Source organism: Ambystoma mexicanum, chromosome 8 (assembly GCF_040938575.1).
Source record: "Ambystoma mexicanum isolate Mex_15411 chromosome 8, UKY_AmexF1_1, whole genome shotgun sequence".
NCBI lineage: Eukaryota > Metazoa > Chordata > Amphibia > Caudata > Ambystomatidae > Ambystoma > Ambystoma mexicanum.
This window is the reverse complement of record NC_090929.1, coordinates 143095981-143106602: the sequence shown is the minus strand read 5'-3', so window position 1 is coordinate 143106602 and position 10622 is coordinate 143095981. Positions and strand designations below refer to the sequence as shown.

General features: G+C 46.4%; 1 long non-coding RNA gene across 1 annotated transcript; it reads right to left on the bottom strand.

The window, feature by feature from the left end:
* Window positions 1-922: 922 nt before the first annotated feature.
* LOC138473548 (uncharacterized) lies at window positions 923-2432 on the bottom strand. Its single transcript, XR_011268774.1, has 3 exons — window positions 2370-2432; window positions 2135-2254; window positions 923-1458 (listed from the first exon to the last, which is right to left on the bottom strand). It is a non-coding gene; the product is annotated as an uncharacterized lncRNA (long non-coding RNA).
* Between the last annotated feature and the right edge of the window lie 8190 nt (window positions 2433-10622).

Genomic DNA, 10622 nt, shown 5'->3' with positions numbered 1-10622 from the left:
CAGTTACGATCTCCATTTCGTGAGTGGCCCCCTCATAAGGAATCTGGAACCCATTCCTAAACCCTTTGTACAACAATTCCCTTTCCTTCGCCTTGGGGTAATTCTTCAGCCAACCATGCAATGCAGTCCTGTTTATTGGTGAGGGCCCCTTAACCCTGCACCCGCTATCGTGCTCCTCTGTTCTGGCCTCTACCTCACTGTACCCCAGACCCTCTGTAGCATGTCGTGAATGGGTGTGACCCCTTACACTTCTTGCATGCATGGGCGAATATGCACTCTTGTCCACAGCGGCAATAGCCTGCGTTAAAACCCCTGCAGGTGCCCCCACTCATGGAACCCCTCCCTGCGCCTTGAGCCCCTTTAATGGGAGACCGTTCCCTACCTCTGTTATTCTGCCTGCTCTGCCGAAAGGGCTGCTAGGTCTCCTTCCTTCCTTTATTGTATTTACCCTGCCATGCCCGACGGGGAGGTCTGCCCTCCTCGCTGATCGGCTGGCTGGCACTTGCTTTCCCCCCCATGTGTGCTACTCTACTTTCCATATCCTTTTGATCCCATGACATGCTGGGTACCTGTGCCATTTTTTATCTGAAATCCCTGTCATAACCAATCCAGCTGTGTATCCATAGCGATTGTGCTCCTCTACCATTGTGCCCCTGTATTTCCATAGCGCAGGCCCCTGCTCAGGGAATCTTTCCATCGTTACTGCTGCAAACAATAAAAATGCTTTGGTCCAGTTCTCTGCTGGTGCCTGGGATGGAAAAGATTACAAAAAGGGGGGTGTCCTGACTGTAGAGGTCTGAGCCGACTGCAACTTGTTAATTGCAGTGTAAGTTTAAAGACAAATAACTATCTTTTGGTGTCTACTACCTAGAATAGCAGTACATGAAAAAAACGTAATAATCCACATGTGCTAGATCATTGGTTTATAGGGGAACAGCTTTTATTAAGTGGCTGTCCTCATTCCTTTAAACATTCTGTGAAGGAGTTGTAATTGCAATATACAAGGGTGTAAACATTTCACCCAAATCACACCATAATACAAACAAATATAAGCAGGAAAACATGTAAGAAAGAATCAAGCCAATTGGTACATGAACATACTGTGTGTGATTGCTGGTACAAAAAATGGACAGAAATATAAAGGCATCATGTTGCTACTAGTACATTCTGTTTTTTTCTTATTGTTAAACAGTTTTACCCAACAGGTTTAAAACAGGTTTACCCAATGAAACATAAAATTGGTGTAACCTAAATATTCCTCAAAAAATGAAGACCATGGATGGGTCTGACATAGCCAGGCTAAAGGGTGACCAAAAAGTAGTTGATCGACGTCACTGAAGTAAATCTCAACTAATATTTTAGGGGAGACCCCGTCGCTCCGTTAGGGTGAAGGTGTCCCAGGACGTTTCGGCTTTAGTGGGTCACAGCCTTCTTCATGGAGCCAAGGAAAAGAGTCCCCTGTGAAAGATTAAGGGGAACTAGGGTTACTGATGTAGAATAACAGATGTGAAAAAGACGCGCAGTGGTTAAAAGGCATGTACATAAACATGTCATTGGGCCCCATTCCGACCTTGGCGGGGCGGTAAGTCCCCAATCCCCATTTACCCTTCCCCATTCCCATTTTTGCCCCATAGGGCATAATGGGAGTGGGGAAGGCGTTAATTACGCCACCGTAAATTACGGTGACGTAATTAACTCCATGGTCCCTTAGCGCCATGGATTTTAACACCCGCTAAAAGCAGGTGTTAAAAGCACCATGGCGCTAGGGGAACTCGTAATTGGCGGTAAGGGGTCGGCGCAGCCAACGCTGGCGTTAACCCCTTACCGCCAGGGTCGTAATGAGGCCCATTGTCTCAATGACATAAGACCCCATGATTTAAACTAGAGAGAACATATACAGTTTTCTCGTGTTGGTGTACAGAGACTGACCTCACATTGGCCTGGATTGATGCCAGATGTTAGTGGAAATGAAGTGAAATCTCCCTCTGTTAGTTAAAAAGCTTTTTGCCACAATATAATAGATAGAGGAGGCAATGGAAAGTGAAGTGGCTATAGTGAAAAGGGAGCTCAAGTTGCCCTTCATTGTCCGGTGTCAGAAACATGAAGAGAGTAGATAATGGGGGGTAAAAAATACCTTTAGGTGGTGCTGCGGAACAACCCCATTGTGGTCTGTTGCTGTGTTGTAAAGTGTGGGCTGGAAATGGCGTGCTATGGCCCTAGCACGCTGCATCTGAAAGGAGCTTCAATTGTCTTCCTAGACAGTATCAAAAGAACAGAAAGATTAGGGAACCAGCATAACTTGTGCCCAATATCGTATGGAGGAAAGGTGGGGAGCCAGACAGTGGCTGGCTTGCTGACCGATCATTTACCTTTCGTTCGGGAGCTGCAGTGTATGCAGCGCTCCGTCTCCCCACAGGAATCAAAAATGGAGCTATGCGGCATTACGGGATGCTGCGCATGCGCCTAAGTGAGTACACTGGTCTGGTGCGCATGTTCAGACGGGCTCAGTGGCGTCGGCGTCATGGTATCCGGGCAACGGCCCTGTAAATAAGGAAGTGGAACGGCCGAAAGCTGCCGTGTGTTAAAATACACATAGCAGTGGCCACATCTCAGGCCACATTACAGAAGAGTGGAGGTTGGGGGGGGGGGGGGGGGGGGGGAATTAAGAAACCCTCCTATGTAGGGTTGCAATGTTGGGCAGAAGTAAATAGCTCCCGGAGCATTCAAAGAATGGGAGGGGCATTAAACAATAAAATCAAATCAATTAATTGTCCCGGTGGGATGTAGGTGCCGTGTGTCGCCCAGTTGCACTGTGAGGTGTGGGGGTCGTATGGGCTGGGATGGAAAAGAGACCTGGCCCTCTCAGCCCAGGCTATTTAAGGGCCTTCCTATGCCAGGCTGTTTCCGTCTGGACCCTAGGGGGCATGCACTTTTGCCCCCTCAGCAAGAGGAGGCGAGTCCACAGAGAGGGGGGCCATAGAGGCAGCCCGCTATGCCAGCTGCCCCTCTAGCGCACCCTGCGTGGGCTGGTGCATCGGCTGATTGTAGGCACTTGAACGCGGGCAGCGTTCCTAAGCTGTGGAAAGAGGGTCCTTCCAGGCGAGGCTTTGCCGACTGGTGTGAGCACCGGTATCCAAACGCAGGCAGAATAAGCCACCACTTTACGGGGAGCCACGAACCTGACATTTGAATGCAGAGAACGTTCAAACATACGAATCGGGCACCGTCTCTTGCCATACCGGAGAGAAGGTATCTCCAAAAGGGAAATACCTCATAATCCGCAAGTGATGGACGAAACATGACGGTCTGACAAGGGCGAATGAAATGCCCAGATGGCATAGACTTTGAAAGTGGGTTTCGGTCGCTCTGAGCAGAGAAAAGAGAAAACACAGCTCGGGAAATCCACTGAAGTGAGAGAAAAATCCTGCTGAATCCAGCTGTACCTGAGGCTCGCCTTAGCAGGTACCGCATGGGGCTGATGGGGGCAGTCTAACAGAGCCATGAGAGATCATGGGGGGTGAGAGTTAACCCCAAGAATGGCTAATAACCAAGCCCCAAAAGAGTTTTAGTAAATAGGTGTGTGTTCCATTAGTGAATCCAAAGCCCAGACAGGAGGGAGAAAGCCTAAATAGAGAATGAGCAGACATATTGAAAGTTTACTCTGCTCTTCCTCGTCCCAGTAGTTCTGGGCAATAACATTATCAGTACTTGGCAGAAGAGTCTGCCACACACAGGAAAACATTGTTTAGGTTATAGCCCACCAAATATCAATCACGAGGAAAGACCAGGGGAAGATGATTGTCCTACTTGGCATTATCAACCCCAGTGAAGGGGAAGGAAATCAGTGCCTCTAACAGCGACTGTATCTTACTTTGAGTTGGTGGGACTTTCTTTGGAACACTGTTGGGTTGTGCTTTCATATTGGAACACTCTGTGTGGGGGAATTGAGGAAGGCTGCAGGAAAGGCACCGAAGGGCACATGATTTTTTTCCTTTGTTGCACCTTTAATAGATGTCAGAGTGTGAGGGTCAGATTAGGTTTTGGACACAGGATGGAGAGCTTTATTTTGGACGTCCTGACAACGACTATTAGTTTTGTGCAGGGAAATCCTCGTAGAGTTAGGAGGCACCCCCCCCCCCCTTTATTATTTGAATAAAAGTCGTTGGACAAACTGCCAACCTCTAGTATACTATAATTGGCTATGTATAACCCAGAGTTTTCTAAGCACAACCGAGGGATCGAACCTGTGTTGCTACCTGTCGTCTTGCTTCCAAGGAGAGCGTGTTGCCCCTGAGCTATCCTCCCAAGACCTTGTGTCTGTCTCGTAACTCCGACCCCTCGCACACGGCAGAGCTGACTTGATACTGGTTGAGGGGGCGGACAGAAGAGCGCAGGCCCCAACAGGTGGTGCGCACCTCTCTGATTGACAGAGTTCTCAGCCTCTTTTCGATAGCTCAGGCAAGCTGTGCACTGCTTGCCTGGGTGATCCGGGCGGAAAGGGGAATCATGTTATTCAAGTTAATCTTTATTGTCGTTTGTTCTGTTCCCGGACACTGCTCTGCAGATCACAAAATCCCAGGTGAAAGAAAGGCACAGTTTTAAATCAAGACTGTTACAAATTAAGTGTGTTTTAGTTATGTTTCTAGATTTATCCCCAGTCAGACTAGGTTAATGTGTGTTGCGTTAAATCCTAGGTATTTTAGATGTTAGGTCATATTTGCTGGATGTATTATTGTATTTTACTGGTTGTATTGTACGTCGATGGATGTCTAGTTGTCTGGTTTGGTCTCGTCAGAATATTTACGAATATTTACACGGGTAACTGGAATAACTGGTAGCTGTAAGAATGGGAAGCGGGTGCAGAATGCAAAAGGTTTCAGATTTATATATGAAGTCATGAGAATTGTGTTTCATGTGTTCAGCTGTCCTCTGGCTATTTGTAATGTGTTGTTAGTGTTTCTGGAACTTGAGACTTTGTATATACATCATGGGAAACGCACATAGCACACGTGGTAAGAGAGTTTAATACTGATACCCCACTCCCACGGATTCAGGCCGAGTCCGGTTATGAAGCTGTCAAGAATGTTTTCAAAATGGCGCAGCTGCACAGAGGGGCCCAACAGCCAAGGCTATCAAAGCTCCCAGTCGAAGGCACTTTCAGGGACAGTTGCATCGACTCGTCACACCAGCTGCTTTCAAGTGCAAACCACAAGGAATGAAAACTGAGTGGAAAACGAGTTCTGGATGAGCCAAACAATGTGTGCAGAGGAAGACATCACCACTGAGCGAACAGCAGGTCCGGCTAAAGAAGAAACAGTGTGACTAAAGCAGAGGCGTTGCAGAGGGGTGGAGGGGGGGCTGAGGGGGCTATAGCCCCGGGTCTTCTGGTTGTAGCCCGGATAAAAGCTCAGGGACTACAACCAAAAGACTATGGCTGCCCCAAATCCTGCCAGTCCGGACACAAGCTTAGTCCCTGATCTTTTCCAGGCATAGCAACACCCCTGGACTAAAGCAAGATGATAACGAAATTAGACTGTGAGCCACCATTAGCAGACCTGTTGCAACGGCACCTCAGTCCAAGAATATTTTTGACCTTTGTCCGCCACTATATGCTTCCCCTACTCGTCCTGCTGGCCAGCCAGCCCCACAATCTACCGGTTCAACCCCTTAAGAGTTTGCCCCTTGTCGCTCTTGTGCCCAGGCCTCCAACCCTAACGGTTACTATTGACATGGAGTCTCTCCCATGGCCTCTTCTCCTGATACTCTGCCGGGACAGGCTCTGGCTCCCAGAGCCCCCCAAACCCCCTCCGGGCTCTCCAGTGCATATTAAGTCATTTAATTTCTCCTCCTCGGGATCCGGGAAAGGCAGTCCGAGTTTAAAACAGGGGACCTTGTTATGGGATAGCAGACAAAGGTCTCCTGACGGTGATCAGATTTGTGGGGACAGACCCTGATTTTAAGTGAAGACGCAGACATGTGAACGAAGGTGAAATCTCCATATGATATATGATGTGGCATTTATAACGCGCCTCTACACAAGTGTTTCTAGGTGTGACAAGGATGGGGAAACAAAGGGAGGACAAAGCAACGATCTTACTAGGCCTTGTGTCATTCAGATCGCGCAAGTGCGGGGAAGAGTGAAGGGAAGAAGTGCGGGGGGAGGAAGGGGGAAGTGCAGTTAACGCACAAGTGCAGCCAGCCAGAGGCTCAAAAGTGCAGGCAGAAGGGATTGTAGGGTTGCAGATACAGACCCTTTAGTGTTGGGGAGCCCGGAGGCAGTGGGAGGGCAACTGGGCATGCAGGAGCCTGGGCCAGAGTTCAGAGGGCAACCAGGTGACCAGTGAGTGGAGCACTGGGGACATCAGCAGGGAAGAGGAAGAGAGAAAGCGGAAGCGAAAAGGAAAGTGTTGAGTTGCTTCCAGAACCGCAGGTGGTTCTGCTCAAGTTTGAGAGGTAGCGAGGCTGTTCCATGGCTGGAAACCCCGGCCGATGCACAGCCTCCTCCATGGGTGGTCCGGCCAACAGATTCAGGCTGCTCTGCCTCTGATGAGGAAGAAGGGTCACCTGTTTGCATTCCCCAGACCCAAAATATTGCTACCACATTGAGACACATTTTCACACACACCTGGACTCTGGCAGAAAACGTAGTACTTAAAGGGGAGTTTTCGTCTCCTACACACACACACTCTACTAAGACTCCATGGTGGCGTATAGATGCCACTTTCCAACATAACACAACTCTTTACGATGTTGCTGATGGCAAAGCAGATGCCACAAAACCCGCCAACCCAAACATTCTGATCACTACATTGATCCTGGTATTGCCCACCAGAGCACCCTACATACTAGCCGCCATTCAAGGAAAACAAATCAAACTCTTATAGATACTGGAACATCCCACTGCATACTGCGGACTGTACCCCATACTGTAGCCACAGTCTCTGCTGTGGGAGTGGAAGTCAACCCTATAACCCTGCCAGTCTCTGCCTCTGTGGGTCTGAATCTGGGTACACTTACCAACAGCACACTTTCCGTTTAAGCACCTCAACACCTCCCAACGTTTAGAGCTGGACTTTGTAGCCAAGTCAGAAGAAACTCTTTGTTGTAGGCCATACGTTTCTTGAGGATGTCCTGTTTTTCCTTGAGGCCATGTAGTACACTCTCTATCTCTTGGGCACCCTTACAGCCGCCATCACAGACCCAAATGACACAGCATTGCCTCCCAGGTTATCTCCAGAAGGCTTATGGACCACAGACCCAAATGATGCATGCCAGATTAGGTCATGAAAACCCATTATGGTTGCTTCTAGGGATAATGAGGTAGTGCCTTGTGTGCAGCGGTTTTCCTGAAATCCAGTTGCAGAGAAAGGGATTCTTCCAATAATATATGATCTCTTGAAACATGATAAACAGATCCCAATCACCTCTCCTGATGACAAATGTCAACCTCGGGATCACCTTCTCCTTTTACATGAACCCAAAGAGCTAAAAGGTTGATACACGCCCGACATTACCGCTTGCGCACTGCATTATGACTCACTTTAACCCCTTAACTGCCAGGCTATTATGCAAGTCTATGCAAAAAGGATGAACATACTCGTCCTTGTCACTTATGACTCTCCATTGCTTTCAACAAATAAGCAAACAAAAGTACAATGTCCACAACACCTCCTAGGCCAGGCCATCAAGCACTAGGTAAGTCTCAAATTCAGGCGGTCTGCCAGATTTCACGCCCCACGACCAGATGGATAGACCTCTACAGAGCTTTGAGAAGCACAGAGTATTATGGAGATTGGATCCCGAATTATATCCCTGCAGGAGGCCCTTGACAACTTTGTCTGAAATCATTCTTTACTCAGCACCTGAGCCGGGCCTACCAATTTAGCATACATTAGTAGCACACTGCAATGTTCACAATTTCACAATGCCTGTCCAACGCAGCCCCTAAATACCTGGCTGACAAAATCTGCCTACAACAGCCTGCACGCACCACCAGATCCTCTTCCTCACATAATTTAGTGATCCCGAGATACAATCTTAAAACAGTAGGAGGATGTAGCTTCCCAGTCCAAGCTGCCAAGCGGTGGAATGCCACCCTTTCCCTAAAACTGGAACCTTCCTTTCTCACCTTCAAAGCCGGTATAAAAAACTGGCTGAGCAACAAACCCCCACTGTAAAAAGTCATCACCAAGTCTATCATACTCTGACATTCGCTGATAGCTGATACATTTGTACTCTCCTGACTGCAGCTCTTGACCCATTTGTAACCAGTGTCCTTTTCTGGCCTTTTGATTCCGACTATCTTTAATTTGTATGCCGTCCTGCATCCCATTATTTGACCCATATGTAACCAGGGTCCCTCTGTTCTATTTATTACTGTTGTTTTTAATCTGTTGGCCCACACATGTCTGTATCACTAAGTCTTTCAAGTGCCCAGTTACCCCAGGGTTAGGCGCGTGATACAAATAATAAACAAATACAAATTTAAAAAAATGGGGATACCTCTCTTGGGTTGGGCAGGCTACCAGGGTTTCCACCAAAGCAAGTCATGCCGCAGAGGCTGGCCGTGGGAGTTTGGAGGGCACCAGACCAATGTGCTCTCTAATGATTTTTCTCTATGTGCGGAACTGGTAGGCTGTTGTGCGCATATTATTTGCCATGTGCGCAACTGACTAATGAGGTAAGCCACTGTGTGAGCTACTATCGCATAAGACAGTTTGGAAAGGAATGTCCTCTTGCCAGCACTGCAATTCTTTATAAATCTTACAACACTTTATCCAAACACGTAGGCTAAAATAAAATATGTCAAATGTGATTATATAGAAAACTCATCAACCAGTCCAAGACTTCAACATCGGTCGCAGTACCTTGCAAACGTACTCCGGTGGAGAGAAAAATGTATGCTTTATGACACTGGAAAATCACTCATGTGTATTACAAAACGCAAATATCTCTTGTCATAACAGATGTGGCTGTCAAGAACTTCAGACAGAATACAACATTTGCTGATGGATTAATGGCAATTAAAAGCAAGGTGTCAAAAAACATGCTGATAGGAGTTCAAGTGCCACTTTAATGAAGTAATTCAAGGTCCAGGAGAAGATGCGTCTAATAATTTGTGTAAGGATGATAATTGCATCAGAATAACTGCACCTCAGAATATGATGATCAAAAATTCCTGTGCCTCTATTTATGATTCACATTGCATTCTCCTGTGGGTAGTGATAACACCAGCCTTACAGCTGAGAGACATAAGCACCATCCATTTTTACTCCCAAAAAATGGAAAAATTAGAAACAATGAACGTATGATTGCTTCAACCCACTAAGCTCCACTGATATTTTTTGAATTAGTGACCAGTAGAGCAGTGGCACAGGAAGGAACTCTAATAAAATTAATGCCCAATCACAAGAGGAATTTTAAAGGGAAAGAACATCTTTTAACAAGCAGAAAGAAACCCTAATGGCAAAGCTAATTACTTTTGTACTCCCTGAAAAATCATTTGACTCCAAGTAGAGAGCAGAATCTGATTAGAGCCATGCTTGCACCCCTGACATAGCAAGTGAAATGACAGAGCACATAATAAAATGTATAGTTTTTCCCACCCTTCCACACCACAGCCTAAATAAAGTTAAACAAGAGCCTTATTGAAGTTTATTATGGAGCCCTGTTGAAGAAAATCACATATATGCCTTTTAAGTTAATAACATCAATTCATCAGAGATACAACTGATCGTGTGCCTTCTTTAACTATGGACCCCTATTCTGTAACTCTCTGTGATCAGTTAAATAAGATGCAAGGAGATGCTAGAGACTATACACACAGAACACATGGTTATATTGAAAAGCCCTCAGAAGCAGAGCATAGAAAGAAAAGGAAGGTGCTGTTGTCTAGACGTGTACTGGAATTTCCTATCCGTTAGCAACACATTTCCTTCAATGTACTGCTCAAACGTCTGTTGGTTTTTTTTAATTTGCTGCTTTGTTCATCACCCGCCAGGAGTGATGACCTATGCTCTTCCACCCATACCCTTCCCCAGCCCCTGCGCTAGCCTACAATACTAGTTGGTAAAGCACTGTAAAAAGTGAGTGATTGTAACAGTAAACACTCACTGGGATATTTGCAGAGCCACAATACTTTGCAAGCAAGGCATATTTAATGCCTCAACATATTATGTGCATTTTAAGAATGTCATGACTCTGCATGTGCACAATTCTTTTGCAGTGCATATAAGATTGTTTGCAAAATCCCCCACCCTTATATCGTTGTGCAGGATTACACAAGTTCTCAGTGAAACTGTTTTAGTATAGAAGCAAGTTACCATACAATGTGTGAAGGTCTATGCCCAAAGGAACTCTGAACACTAGGAAACGATGCAGATTGCTTGAAAAAAGTATTCTCCTGTCTGAATATCTGGTGCCCTGAACCTATGGACGAGTAATCCAAGGCATAGTCCATACCCATTATCCCTTGTTGGCTGAGTAAATGGTATTGCAATTGTGCTCTCCACTTATAGGGTACTGTTGGTAATGCTAATGTAGGAGACAGTGAGCATCACATTTATCTTCTCAAAATCTTTAGAGGGCAAATTAATATTTGAGTTTTATAATGTGTTAACGTG